General features: G+C 47.1%; 1 protein-coding gene across 2 annotated transcripts in view; it reads right to left on the reverse strand.

The window, feature by feature from the left end:
- PHIP (PHIP subunit of CUL4-Ring ligase complex) overlaps positions 1 to 12,433 on the reverse strand; it is a 2,061,705-nt gene that overhangs the window by 211,758 nt on the left and 1,837,514 nt on the right. The window lies entirely within an intron of this gene.

The raw sequence follows: 12,433 nt of genomic DNA on the forward strand, positions 1-12,433 counted from the left end.
CAGGTTGTTGTCTTCTTGAAAGAAGTCTTTGTAGTCACAAGATAGGTGACTCCTCCCTTGGACAATACTGCGCATGGTCATCGACTCCATCCTCAGATTGTTTTTCGCCATGATGGGAAATGATGGAGTTAGTAGAAGTAATGAGAAGGATGTCCATGCGTGTGCATCTAAGTAAGATGAGTACTGGAAGGGATACAAGTCCCGGGGAGGCGGGAGGGCGTGTACAACTCTGCAGCTCTACATGCCAAGAACTGATGCATACTGGTAAGTAGCATATTCCATTCGAGGCATATGAGATGCAGATTGTACACTTAGAAACGATTGTGCAGCAGTGTCTCCCCTAGCGGTGGTTGCTTGTATCCGTTGCAGCATACTGAAATAGTGTTTTAAGGACATCTTGGCCTACTGCAGCTTGCTGCTTGGCTTGCAGATCAACACAATAGTGTTTAGTGAAGGTGTGTATTGTAGACCATGTTGCTGCCTTGCATATGTCCTCTAATGGTATGTTTCCTAAGAAAGCCATAGAGGCTCCTAGTTTAGGAGTGGAGTGCGCTCTAGGAGGAACCATTAGTGTACGTTTAGCTTTTTGATAGCATATTTGAATACACTTTACAATCCATCTGGCAATTCCTCCTTTAGAGATTGGGTTGCCTTTGTGTGGGGGAGAGAAAGATACAAATAGTTGTTTTGTCTTTCTGAAGGATTTAGTCCTGTCTGTGTAGTATAATAGAGCTCTTCTAACATCTAAGGTGTGTAAAGCTCTTTCTGCAACAGAGTCCGGTTTTTGAAAAAACACTGGTAACTCTACTGATTGGTTAAGGTGAAAAGGAGTAATAACTTTTGGAAGAAATTTTAGATTGGGTCTAAGAACCACTTTGTTAGGGTGTATTTGAAAAAATGGTTCTTCTATTGTGAATGCTTGTACTTCACTAACTCTTCTGAGAGAGGTGATGGCAACAAGGAAGGCAGTTTTCCATGTTAGGAATTGCAATTCACACTTGTGTAAAGGCTCAAAAGGAGGACCCATAAGTCTTGTAAGGACCACGTTTAGGTTCCATACTGGTGCAGGTGGTAACCTAGGTGGGATTATTCGTTTAAATCCTTCCATAAATGCTTTTATTGCAGGTACTCTAAAGAGAGATAGATGCTGTCTATTTTGTAAATAGGCTGCAATTGCTGCTAGATGCAGGCGTATGGAAGAATAAGCCAAGTTGGACCTTTGTAGGTGTAGAAGGTAGCAAATAATATGTTGGATGGAAACATCCAATGGATCAATGTGATTGTTGTTACAGTATATTGCAAATCTTTTCCACTTAGCAGTATAACATGCTCTGGTAGTGGGTCTTCTAGCTTCTTTAATTATGTTCATACAGTCTGGTGGTAAGTTTAAGTAGCCAAACTCTAAGACCTCAGGAGCCAGATCGCCAAATTCAGTTGGTTTGGGTCTGGGTGCCTTATTTCTCCATGGTTCTGTGTTAACAGGGATGGCGAGAGCCGTAATTTCTGATGTGGAACCAGTGAGAGATCTAGTAGCGTGGTGAACCACGGCTGACGTGCCCATGTGGGGGGCACTAGTATTAGTTTGAGAGACTGTTGTCTGAGCTTCCGTACTACTAGTGGAATGAGTGGGAGAGGCGGAAAAGCGTACGCAAATCTGCCTGACCAGTTCATCTATATCGCATTTCCCTCCGATTGTGGGTGTGGAAACCAGGCGGCGAAGGTTGGGCATTTTGCGTTTTCGTGGTTGGCAAACAGATCTATCTGTGAATGCCCCCACTTTTGAAAGAATGGTTGGAGAACTTGTGGGTGCAACTCCCATTCGTGAATCTGTTGTGACTGACGACTCAACAGATCTGCTATCTGATTGTGAATTCCTGGAAGGTGTTCTATAGTCAGGTGTATGTTTTGAGGGATGGGCCATCTCCAAATGTTCTGTGCAAGCTGGGACAGTTGCAGAGAGTGTGTCCCCCCCTGTTTTTGTATATAATACATGGCTGTCATATTGTCCATCCGGATTAGAACAGCTTTGTTTTGTACTTGTAAGTTTTGAGTGCTAGGAAAATTGCTAGCAACTCTAAATGATTGATGTGGAACAGTTTTTGTTGGTTGTTCCATTGGCCTTGTGTGGTATAATGCAAGAGATGGGCTCCCCATCCTGTGAGGGATGCATCTGTCGTGAGCACTATTTGTGGAACAGGGTCTAGGAACGGCCGTCCCTTTGTCAAGTTTTTGATGTTCCACCATTGCAGAGAGCGATATGTACGGCTGTCCACCAACACCAGGTCTGTGAGCTGACCTTGAGCCTGATTCCACTGTTGTGCTAGACATTCTTGTAGCGGGCGCATTTGCAGTCTTGAGTGAGGAACTATGAAGATGCAAGACGCCATCATGCCTATTAGTTTCATGAACACTCTGGCTTGAAGAGAGTGTTGGCATTGAAAAAGGGAGACTAAGTTCTGAATGCTTTGAATCCTGGCTTGACTGGGATACGCTAGAGCTGCCGATGTGTCTATGGTAGCTCCTAGATATTGATGAACGTGCGAAGGCTCTAGGTGCGACTTGGTGTAGTTGATTGTAAACCCTAAGTCGTGTAATGTTTGAATCGTTTGTTTTGTGTGTTGTACACACTGGTGGAACGATCTTGCTTTTAAGAGACAGTCGTCGAGGTAAGGGAAGACATGTATCTGTTGTCTTCTGAGATGTGCTGCTACTACTGCTAAGCACTTTGTAAACACTTGTGGTGCTGTTGTGACCCCGAATGGAAGGACTTTGAACTGATAGTGTTGTCCTTGTATGACAAATCTTAGATACTTCCTGTGTGCAGGATGTATAGGAACATGAAAATAGGCGTCCTTTAGGTCTAGTGTTGAAAGAAAATCTCCCTGTTCTAGTAATGGGAGTACTTGTTGTAAAGTGATCATGTGAAAATGATCTGATTGTATGTAGTGGTTGAGGGGCCTGAGGTCGAGAATTGGTCTTAATGTCCCGTCCTTCTTGGGTATTAGGAAGTACAGGGAGTAAGTAGACTCCTGTTCCTTGTTCCTGTAAAGGGACCACTTGAATAGCATTTTTTCTATAAGTGCCAGAACTTTCTGTTGAAGCAGAGTTATGTGTACTGCGGACATTGGACGCTGCCTGGGTGGTATGTTTGGGGGGGGGGGTGCTGTGAGTTCTAGGCAGTAGCCATGTTGGATAATCTGTCTTACCCACCTGTCTGTTGTGATGGAATTCCAGACAGGTAGGAACTGTGATAGTCTGCCCCCCACAGGAGTGGAATGCTGTAGGGGAGGCAGAGGGAAGTCACTGTTTGGGAGTGGAAGAGGTGCGGTTGTTGTTATTACCTCTACCTCTTCCCTTATTGTTGTTGCCTCTGTATCCTCCTCTAAAGTAGCCTTTATTAGAGGAGGTTTGTGTGCGTGTCTTAAAAGATGATGTGTTATCTGTGCCGGTCTGCTTGGAGCCTCCTCTATAAGAGGAGCGGCGAAAAGAACTTCTAGTCTGGGTGGATTGTAATGCACCCATAGACTTAGCAGTGTCCGTGTCTTTCTTCATCTTTTCTAGTGTGTTGTCTACCTCCGGCCCGAACAACTGGTTCTGATTGAAGGGTTGGTTCAGGATGGTAGTTTGTACTTCTGGTTTGAAACCTGAAATGCATAACCATGCATGACGTCTGAGAATAACACTAGTGTTAACTGCTCTGGATGCTGTGTCAGCTACATCTAGTGCGCATTTAATTGAGGCATTAGATATTAATTTGCCTTCTTGTAAGAGCTCTGCTGCCTGATCTTTGTTTTGATCTGGTAGGTGTTCCATTAATTTTTCTAGTTGTTCGTAGTGAGCCCTGTTGTAGCGTGAAAGTAAGGCTTGTGTGTTTGCTATGCGCCATATATTTGTTGCTTGCGCAGCAATTCGTTTCCCTGACGCATCAATAATTTTTGATTCTTTATCAGGTTTGACACTACCAAAGAGTCCAATGGCAGATGTCCCTTAATGTAGACTGGATCAGCTGGTGCTGGTCTATACTTTTTCCCTATTCTGGGATTTAGCACCCTACACCGTACTGGATCTTTAAAAATGTCTGGAGCATGTTTAATGACCCCTTTGATCATGGGTAATATTTGAGTAGACCTTTGTGACTGCTCAAAAGTGTCTAATAAGAAATCCTCCTCAATGGCATCAGAGTGCATTGAAACTCCATGGTAAAGTGCAGCTCTGTTTAATAGATGATTAAACCCAATACTATCCTCTGGAGGGGAAGGTTTTGCTGGGTAGTACTGAGGATCAGGGATGTCTGGTGCATTATTTGGTGGAAAATTATATGCATCGTCATCTTTGGGATATTCTGGGTGACATCCTCATCCTCATCTAAAGGGTATGTATGTGACTCTGGTACATCATCCCCCCCACCTACGTCATAATCCTCGTCAGTGTGGTGTGATGATGCAGGAGATTGAGCAGGAGAAGTTATAGGTTCAATATATGGAGTGATAGGAGAGGAAGAAGGTGAAGGAGAGGAAGGGTGCATTGGAGAAGTTGCACAACATTTTTTGGCAGGAACCACAGGTGGAAGTGGTGTGTCTGCTGGCCTTTTTTTTATTATAAGGAATTGCTTCCACATGTCCAGTTTTTGGATTAATATGGACTTTTTTCTGTCTAGGATCTGGTCTAAACAGCTCTTCCTCTTCTATAATCTTCGGCGTCGAATTTTTTGGTGCCGATAGGGGTTGCTTAGTGTTCGTTGCCTTAGGAGGAATGATTGAGTCCTGTGGCAATTTCTTCGATGCCGAAGGTGGTTTAGGCTTGTCTGTATCAGGCCTTGGAGTCTTTGGTACCGCTATTGAAGATTTTGGCGTGGGGACAGGTTTTGTTGGGCCTGCAGCGCCGGAATCTAGCTTCCCTTCTTTATTTTTGGAACCGGATGGTTTCAGAGTTGAAGCTTTCGGGTCCGTTACGGTTCCTGGCTTCGGCACCGATGTGTCTTTTGGTTGGGATGCCGAAGGGTGTTTGGGTACTGAAGGGCATTTTGGCTTCGGTGTCGAAGAGTCCTTCGGTGTCGAAGGATGTTTCGGTGCCAATGGAGGAGGTGGAATTGGCACATGTGGTTTTTTCGGTGCCGAGGCACCGGAAGGCGTAGTCTTTTTCCTCGGAGCCGAGCCCGAAGGCGGGGCGTCGGAGGCTAAATTTCGGTCTCGACTGGGCCCCATGGGCGGAGTGCTGACCTTTGCCTTTGGTTTGGGCAGTGTCTGTTGTGCAGGGGCAGAGGTACTCACGGGTTGTCGAGATGGAATCGAATCGTCCGAGTCCTCTGCTCCCGATATTATCTGGAGATCAGGCGATTCTTCCTCGGCGACGAGTGGAGCCTCGTCCTCGGAGATATCTTCGAGTGAGTTCTCTTCCTCGGAGACGTCTTCTTCGACGATCTCCTCCTCAAAGATGGCCTCCGGTGCTGGCGCTGATCTCCTCATCTCGTGTCGACGGGCCCTCCGATCCCGAATGGTCTTCTTCGATCAGAAGGAGGCACAGGCTGTGCAGGTCGACTCGTCGTGTTCTGGCGAGAGACAGAGGTTGCAAACCTCGTGATGGTCGCTATGAGGGAATTTTGCTCGACATACCGGGCATCTCTTGAATGGAGTTCTGTCCATGAGGCGTAGGCCGAACGGCGCCGATAGGCCAAACGGACCGCGTCGACGCACCAGGATGTAGCTGGTGATGTCAAAAAGTCTATTCAATGTCGAAAAGTGTTTATCTAAAGTTTCACGCTTCGAAAATGGCGAAAAAATATTTTCTAGCCGGAGCGGAAAACTTTTATCCGAACCCAGTGGCGGAAAAAAACAATCTGAGGATGGAGTCGATGACCATGCGCAGTATTGTCCAAGGGAGGAGTCACCTATTTCGTGATTACAAAGACTTCGTCCAAGAAGACAACAACCTGCAATCATCCGAGCCCAACACCAGGTGGCGATCTATTGCTAAGTGTACAATCTGCAGCTCATATGCCTCGAACACAGGGTTCCAACCCTACCATTTCCCACCTAATAGAACTCCTAGAGAGGGCTAATGCTGAGAAGGCCTCTAGACAAGGTCCCTCAGTTCATGCAGAAGAGGTCTTACCCTCTACAGATGATGCATCAGACCCCACTGTTGTAGGTGAAGAAGGGGATGAACAAGAGGAAGAATCTGAAGAAGAAGTTTTCCAAGATAGCCAGGTCCAAGTTGGGAGACTTAGCCAGGCTAACCTAAGCCTACATGGGGCTGAGAATGGGCTAGCCCCATACAGATCTATTAGTAGACTTAACCAGGGGTATGAGAGGAGAAGGTCCCACTCAGGTGAGTCCCTCTACTCTAATGCCTCTAGGGGATCCAATACCCCTGCTCAGAGAAGGATGCCCTCTCCTGAAAGGATAGAACATCAGGCTAGGATGAGGGAAGCTAATCTAAGGATTGAGAGGCAAGAACTAGAAGTTGCCCTTGCCAAAGATAAGCTTGCCCTAGCTAGAGAGCAGAAATTGGGTGGGTCACAACCCACTGGTGGCAGCAATATCCCTAAGGATAAAGACAGGTCCCATGAGAATACTAGGCACCTGAGTAAGATAGTGCCCCCCTACAAAGTTGGGAATGACATCCACAAATGGATAACTGCTTTGGATAGGGCCTGTAAAGTCCAGCAGGTCAACCAGAGTCAGTGGGCAGCTATCTTGTGGCTCTCCTTTGAAGAAAAAGGCAGAGATTAGCTCCTCACAGTTAGTGATGCGGATGCTAATAACTACCCTGTCCGGAAGAGTGCTCTAATTGATGGATTTTGCCTAACCACTGAAGAGTACAGGTTGATGTTTAGAGATACCCAGAAGACACAGAACCAGGACTGGACTGATTTTGTTGATTGTGCCACTAAGGCTCTGGAAGGTTGGTTACTGGGTAGTAAAGTTAAGGACTATACAGGATTGTATAATTTGATCATGAGAGAGCAAATCCTTAATAATTGTCAGAAGCAGTTGTTGCACCAACACCTGATTGACTCAGATCTGACCTCTCCCCAAGAATTGGGAAAGAAGGCAGACAAATGGGTCAGAACCAGGGTTAAGCAGAGACCCCAGAACCAAGGTGGTGATCAGAAAAAGGCAGACCAAAAAGGTGGGGGAACAGAAACAAAAAGACCAGAAGTCTTCTTCAGGCTCCCAAAATACTTCTAATGAGGGGGGGTCACAAAATTCCAAGAAAAAGAAGAAAGAAGGTCCAAAGAAACCATGGTGTAATTATTGTAAAACTGCCTCTCATTGGTTTAGTGAGTGCACCAAGAAAGCTACAGCCCCTACCACTGCAGCCCCTAAGGCAACTGCACCCCCTAGTACAGTCAGCAGTGGTAGTTCCCAACCCAAGGCTATAGTGGGGTTAACCATGGGTACTGAGATGGATTCTGGCCTAGTCAGGGTTCCTACTCAGGCTGTCCTGATCTGTGATGTGGACGTGGCTATGTCCACTACTGTGAGTCCCAATACTTTGGACAAGTACAGGCAGACACCTTTGATTAATGATAAAGTGGCTCAGGCCTACAGGGACACATGTGCCAGTGTCACTATGGTGACACCTAACTTTGTGGACCCTGGACAGATTGTACTGGGTGATAATTACCTGGTGCCCAATGCTAGCAATGTCACTACTACACATAGTGTGGCAGTTGTTAATTTCTCCTGGGGAGGGGAAACTGGCCTCAAAAGAGTTGTGGTAAGTGCAGACCTCCCAGTTGAAGGTCTTTTGGGCAATGATCTTGAAAATTCAGTATGGTCAGAAGTGGAGTATAGGACTCATGCAGAGATGTTAGGCATATAAGCTCATGTCCTTGCTGTGACCAGGTCACAGGCCAAAAAGTGCCACACTGAACAGGCCTTGGATCCTGAAACTATGGACCAAGTGCCATCCAAGAGAAAGAGCAGTAGGGTTAAGGCAGTGCCTTCCCCCTGACCTCAATTGAGGATTAGCCTTCTCAGGAAGCTGTTTCTGAGACTCCTGAAGGAACTGTCCTGGAAGATCTTGAACCTAAACAGGTTGAGTTTCTTGGGAGAGGGGGACCTTCAACGGCAGACTTGAGGCAGGCTCAGTTAGACTGCCCCTCTCTTGAACCCCTCAGACACCAGGCTGCTTCTGAGGCTGCTGGGAATGCTACAGGTACCCATAAAGTTTACTGGGATGAAGGACTCCTTTATTCTGAGGGTCGAGACCCCCAAGCCTGGTGCTTCCAGGAGGTTGGTCATACCTCAGACCTTTAGGGGTTTCCTTCTTACTTTAGCCCATGATATTCCCTTAGCAGGACATCTAGGCCAGAACAAGACTTGGGACAGGCTTGTCCCTCACTTTCACTGGCCCCATATGTCAGAAGATACTAAGGAGTTTTGTCGCTCCTGTGTGACCTGCCAAGCCAGTGGCAAATCAGGTGGCACAACAAAGGCCCCCCCCTCCCCATACCACTACCTGTGGTGGGGGTACCCTTTGAAAGAGTAGGGATTGACATTGTTGGACCAATGGATCCTCAAACAGCCTCTGGGCACAGATTTATACTGGTGGTAGTGGATCATGCCACCAGGTATCCAGAATCTATTCCCCTAACGACTACAACAGCTCCTGTTGTGGCAAGAGCCCTCCTGGGAGTTTTCTCAAGAGTGGGCTTTCCAAAGGAGGCTGTCTCAGACAGAGGTGCAAACTTCATGTCTGGGTACCGGACTGCTATGTGGAAAGAGTGTGGTGTTAATTACACATTCACTACACCCTACCATCCAGAGTGCAATGGGCTTGTTGAAAGATTCAACAAGACCCTCAAGGGTATGATCATGGGTTTACCTGAAAAGCTTAGGCAAAGATGGGACATCCTTCTACCCTGCCTTCTGTTTGCTTACAGAGAGGTCCCACAAAAGGGAGTTGGATACAGCCCTTTTGAGCTTTTGTTTGGGCATCCTGTAAGAAGACTCCTATGTCTGGTGAAGCAAGGATGGGAGTTACCTCTCAAAAAGCCTAAACAAGACATAGTTGACTATGTACTTGGTCTCCGCTCCAGGATGGCTGAGTATATGAAGAAGGCTTCTAAAAACCTTGAGGCTAGCCAAGAACTTCAAAAAGCTAGGCATGACCAAAATGCTGTGCTGACTGAGTACCAGCCAGGACAGAAGGTGTGGGTGCTGGAGCCAGTGGCCCCAGCAGCACTCCAAGACAAATGGTCTGGACCCCACACCATTGTTGAGAAAAAGGGAGAGGTCACCTACTTGGTGGATCTTGGAACCCCTAGGAGCCCCCACAGGGTGCTCCATGTCAAGAGACTCAAAGCATATGTTGACAGGGCAGACATGGGCTTGCTCATGGCTACAGATGAGGGACAGGAGGAAGAGAGTGACCCTCTCCCAGACCTGTTGACTCAGAACCCTGATAATGGTTCAGTTGATGGTGTGGCCTTAGCTGGCAGCCTCACTGACCAGCAGCAACAGGACTGTAGACAAGTTCTACAGGCCTTTAGACATATGTTTTCATTGACACCTAGTTAGACTAACTGGTGCACCCATGAGGTGGACACTGGTGACAGTCTGCCTGTGAAGAGTAAGATCTACAGGCAACCTGACCATGTCAGGGACTGTATAAAGACTGAGGTACAGAAAATGCAGAGAGCCCCTGGGCCAGCCCAGTAGTCCTTGTACCAAAACCTCACACCCAAGATGGTAAGAGAGAGATGAAGTTCTGTGTGGACTATAGAGGTCTCAATGCTGTCACTAGGACAGATGCTCACCCAATTCCAAGATCAGATGAGCTCATTGATAGATTGGCTTCTGCCAAGTTTCTGAGCACATTTGATTTGACAGCTGGCTATTGGCAAATCAGGTTAGCTGAGGATGCCAAGGCCAAAACTGCTTTCTCAACCCCAGGAGGTCATTATCAATTTGTGGTAATGCCCTTTGGCTTGAAGAATGCACCTGCCACTTTCCAAATGTTGGTGAACCAAATCCTCACTGGGTTGGATGACTTTTGTGCAGCTTATCTTGATGATATTGCTGTTTTCAGCTCCAACTGGGAGGATCACCTGATCCACCTGAAGAAGGTTTTGGAGGCCCTGCAGAAGGACAGACTAACTATCAAGGCCACCAAGTGCCAGATAGGACAGAGTAAGGTTGTGTACCTGGGCCACCTTGTAGGTGGAGGTCAGGTTCAACCACTGGAGAGTAAGATCTAGACCATCAAGGACTGGGCTCCTCCAACCACCCAGACACAGGTCAGAGCTTTCTTGGGCCTGTCTGGTTACTACAGAAAGTTTGTTAAGAACTATGGGGCCATTGTGACACCACTTAATGACTTGACTTCTAAGTAGATGCCAAAAAAGGTTCAGTGGACAGTTGGCTGTCAAAAGGCATTTGATGACCTGAAGAAGGCCATGTGCTCGGCACCTATCTTAAAGAGTCCTGACTACTCCAAAGAGTTTATTGTCCAAACAGATGCTTCTGAGTTGGGGGTGGGAGCTGTGCTTTCACAACTTAATGAAGATGGCCAAGACCAGCCCATTGCTTTTATTAGCAGAAGGCTGACCCCTAGAGAGAAACGTTGGTCAGCTATTGAGAGGGAGGCCTTTGCTGTGGTTTGGGCCCTGAAGAAGTTGAGACCATACTTGTTTGGCACTCACTTCAAAATTCAGACAGACCATAAGCCCCTCTTGTGGCTAAATCAGATGAAGGGTGAGAATCCCAAACTGCTCAGGTGGTCCATTTCCCTACAGGGGATGGACTTTACAGTGGAGCACAGACCAGGGACTGACCATGGCAATGCAGATTGTCTCTCCAGGTATTTCCACTTAGAACATGAAGACTCAACTGGTCAAGGTTAGTCTAATGTCCCTGCGTTTGGGGGTGGGGGGTTATGTCTGTCCGGTCACTTGCCCGTTGGTTAGTGGCCTCTTTTACGACGAAACCCGAAATCTACACTACTGGTCTAGTTGCTCCAGACTGGCCCTTGCTTCCCTGCGAAGGAGAAGCCCCTCAGTCCTTGCTGGCCTGAGTAAGAAGCCCTCTTCGAATCCTGCGTGGGTTGCCTTTGCCAAGGCTTGTTGACTCCAGTCCGGAAGCCGACACCGCCGACAGTGAGAGCCTTCGTGGGACAGTCTGTGCCCAGCTCCTGGTCGTCGTCGACACCTCCTGGTCCACGTGGCAGCAGAGACAAGCTTTACGACATCGCCTGATTGCTTCCAGACATCGCCTGGTTCCATCCTGGTCACTGGCTAGTGACCCAAACTCTGTCCCCTCTGCTTTCAGGTAGTCCTCATCCTCGATCCGCCCTTGGATCCAACCGGAATCTTCTCTCCTGGTCGCCTGCAGCATCTTTTCTCCAAGGCTCCATAGGAAACCACGACGAAACCCGACACACTTTGGGACCTATGCACCCGCTTCCTGTGGGTGCATAGGTAACGCGAGTACTTCGGTGGTCCTGTGACGATTGACTATACTAGTGTCCTAGTTTCAAGTGGTTAGTTCCTAGTCCAGTCGGAAGACTCCTAAATCTTTAACTTTCTAACTTTACGCACCCATTGACTCCTATGTGTGCACGCGTGTGCCTTTAGACTCTGCACACGCATTCTATGGGCCTCCTGCTTCCTAACTACTGTTAGTCCAGTGTAGCCCCAGCGATTCCCAAAGCCCTAGGCCTTCCAACTGTTCGTGACGTGGTTCTTATACCATTATTTTAGTATATGGTTTAGCGGGCCACCAGGGCCTATCCATATTGTGCAACTTATTGTATGTTATATTGAGTTACTTGTTATGCGCTTGTGCATCTGCCCTCATAAAGAGTTCAGAGGATTGCTTTAGAAATAAATACATATATTTTGAATATTTAACCTGTGTGGTGTCCTTTCATTTGGTATTAAAGGGATTGCATATGGTACAACAGCTGGCTTCACATGGCCTCTTGAGTTTAGCCTAAGACTGCTTTTGTCCATGCTACCACTAGGATAGCTGGTCTATAAGGTTGACTTTACAACCATCACCATAAAGGTTGTTTGGACTGGTGCAAGGTGCTCACTAGAATAGTGAACATCATATACCAGGCCAACTTCTCACAGGGTAGATAGCCTTTCAATAGTGAAAAACAACATTTACATAGTTTACTATCAGAACATGTCACACACACCAGTATATGTCCTACCTTTCACATACACTGCACCCTGTGGTACCTTGGGCCTACCATAGTACTGCCTTACATGTAAGAAAAGGGAAAGTTAGGGCCTGGCAAGTGGGTGCAATTGCAAGGTCTACATGGCAGTTTAAAAGTGTGCAGAGACACTGCAGTGGCTGGCCTGAGATACCTTTTCAGGGCTACCCTTGTGGGTGGCACAATCAGTGCTGCAGGCCCACTAGTAGCATTTGATTTACAGGCCCAGGCCGACTTAATGCACTTTACTAGGGACTAAACA

The sequence above is a fragment of the Lissotriton helveticus genome, chromosome 6, assembly GCF_964261635.1.
Source record: "Lissotriton helveticus chromosome 6, aLisHel1.1, whole genome shotgun sequence".
In the NCBI taxonomy this organism is placed as follows: domain Eukaryota; kingdom Metazoa; phylum Chordata; class Amphibia; order Caudata; family Salamandridae; genus Lissotriton; species Lissotriton helveticus.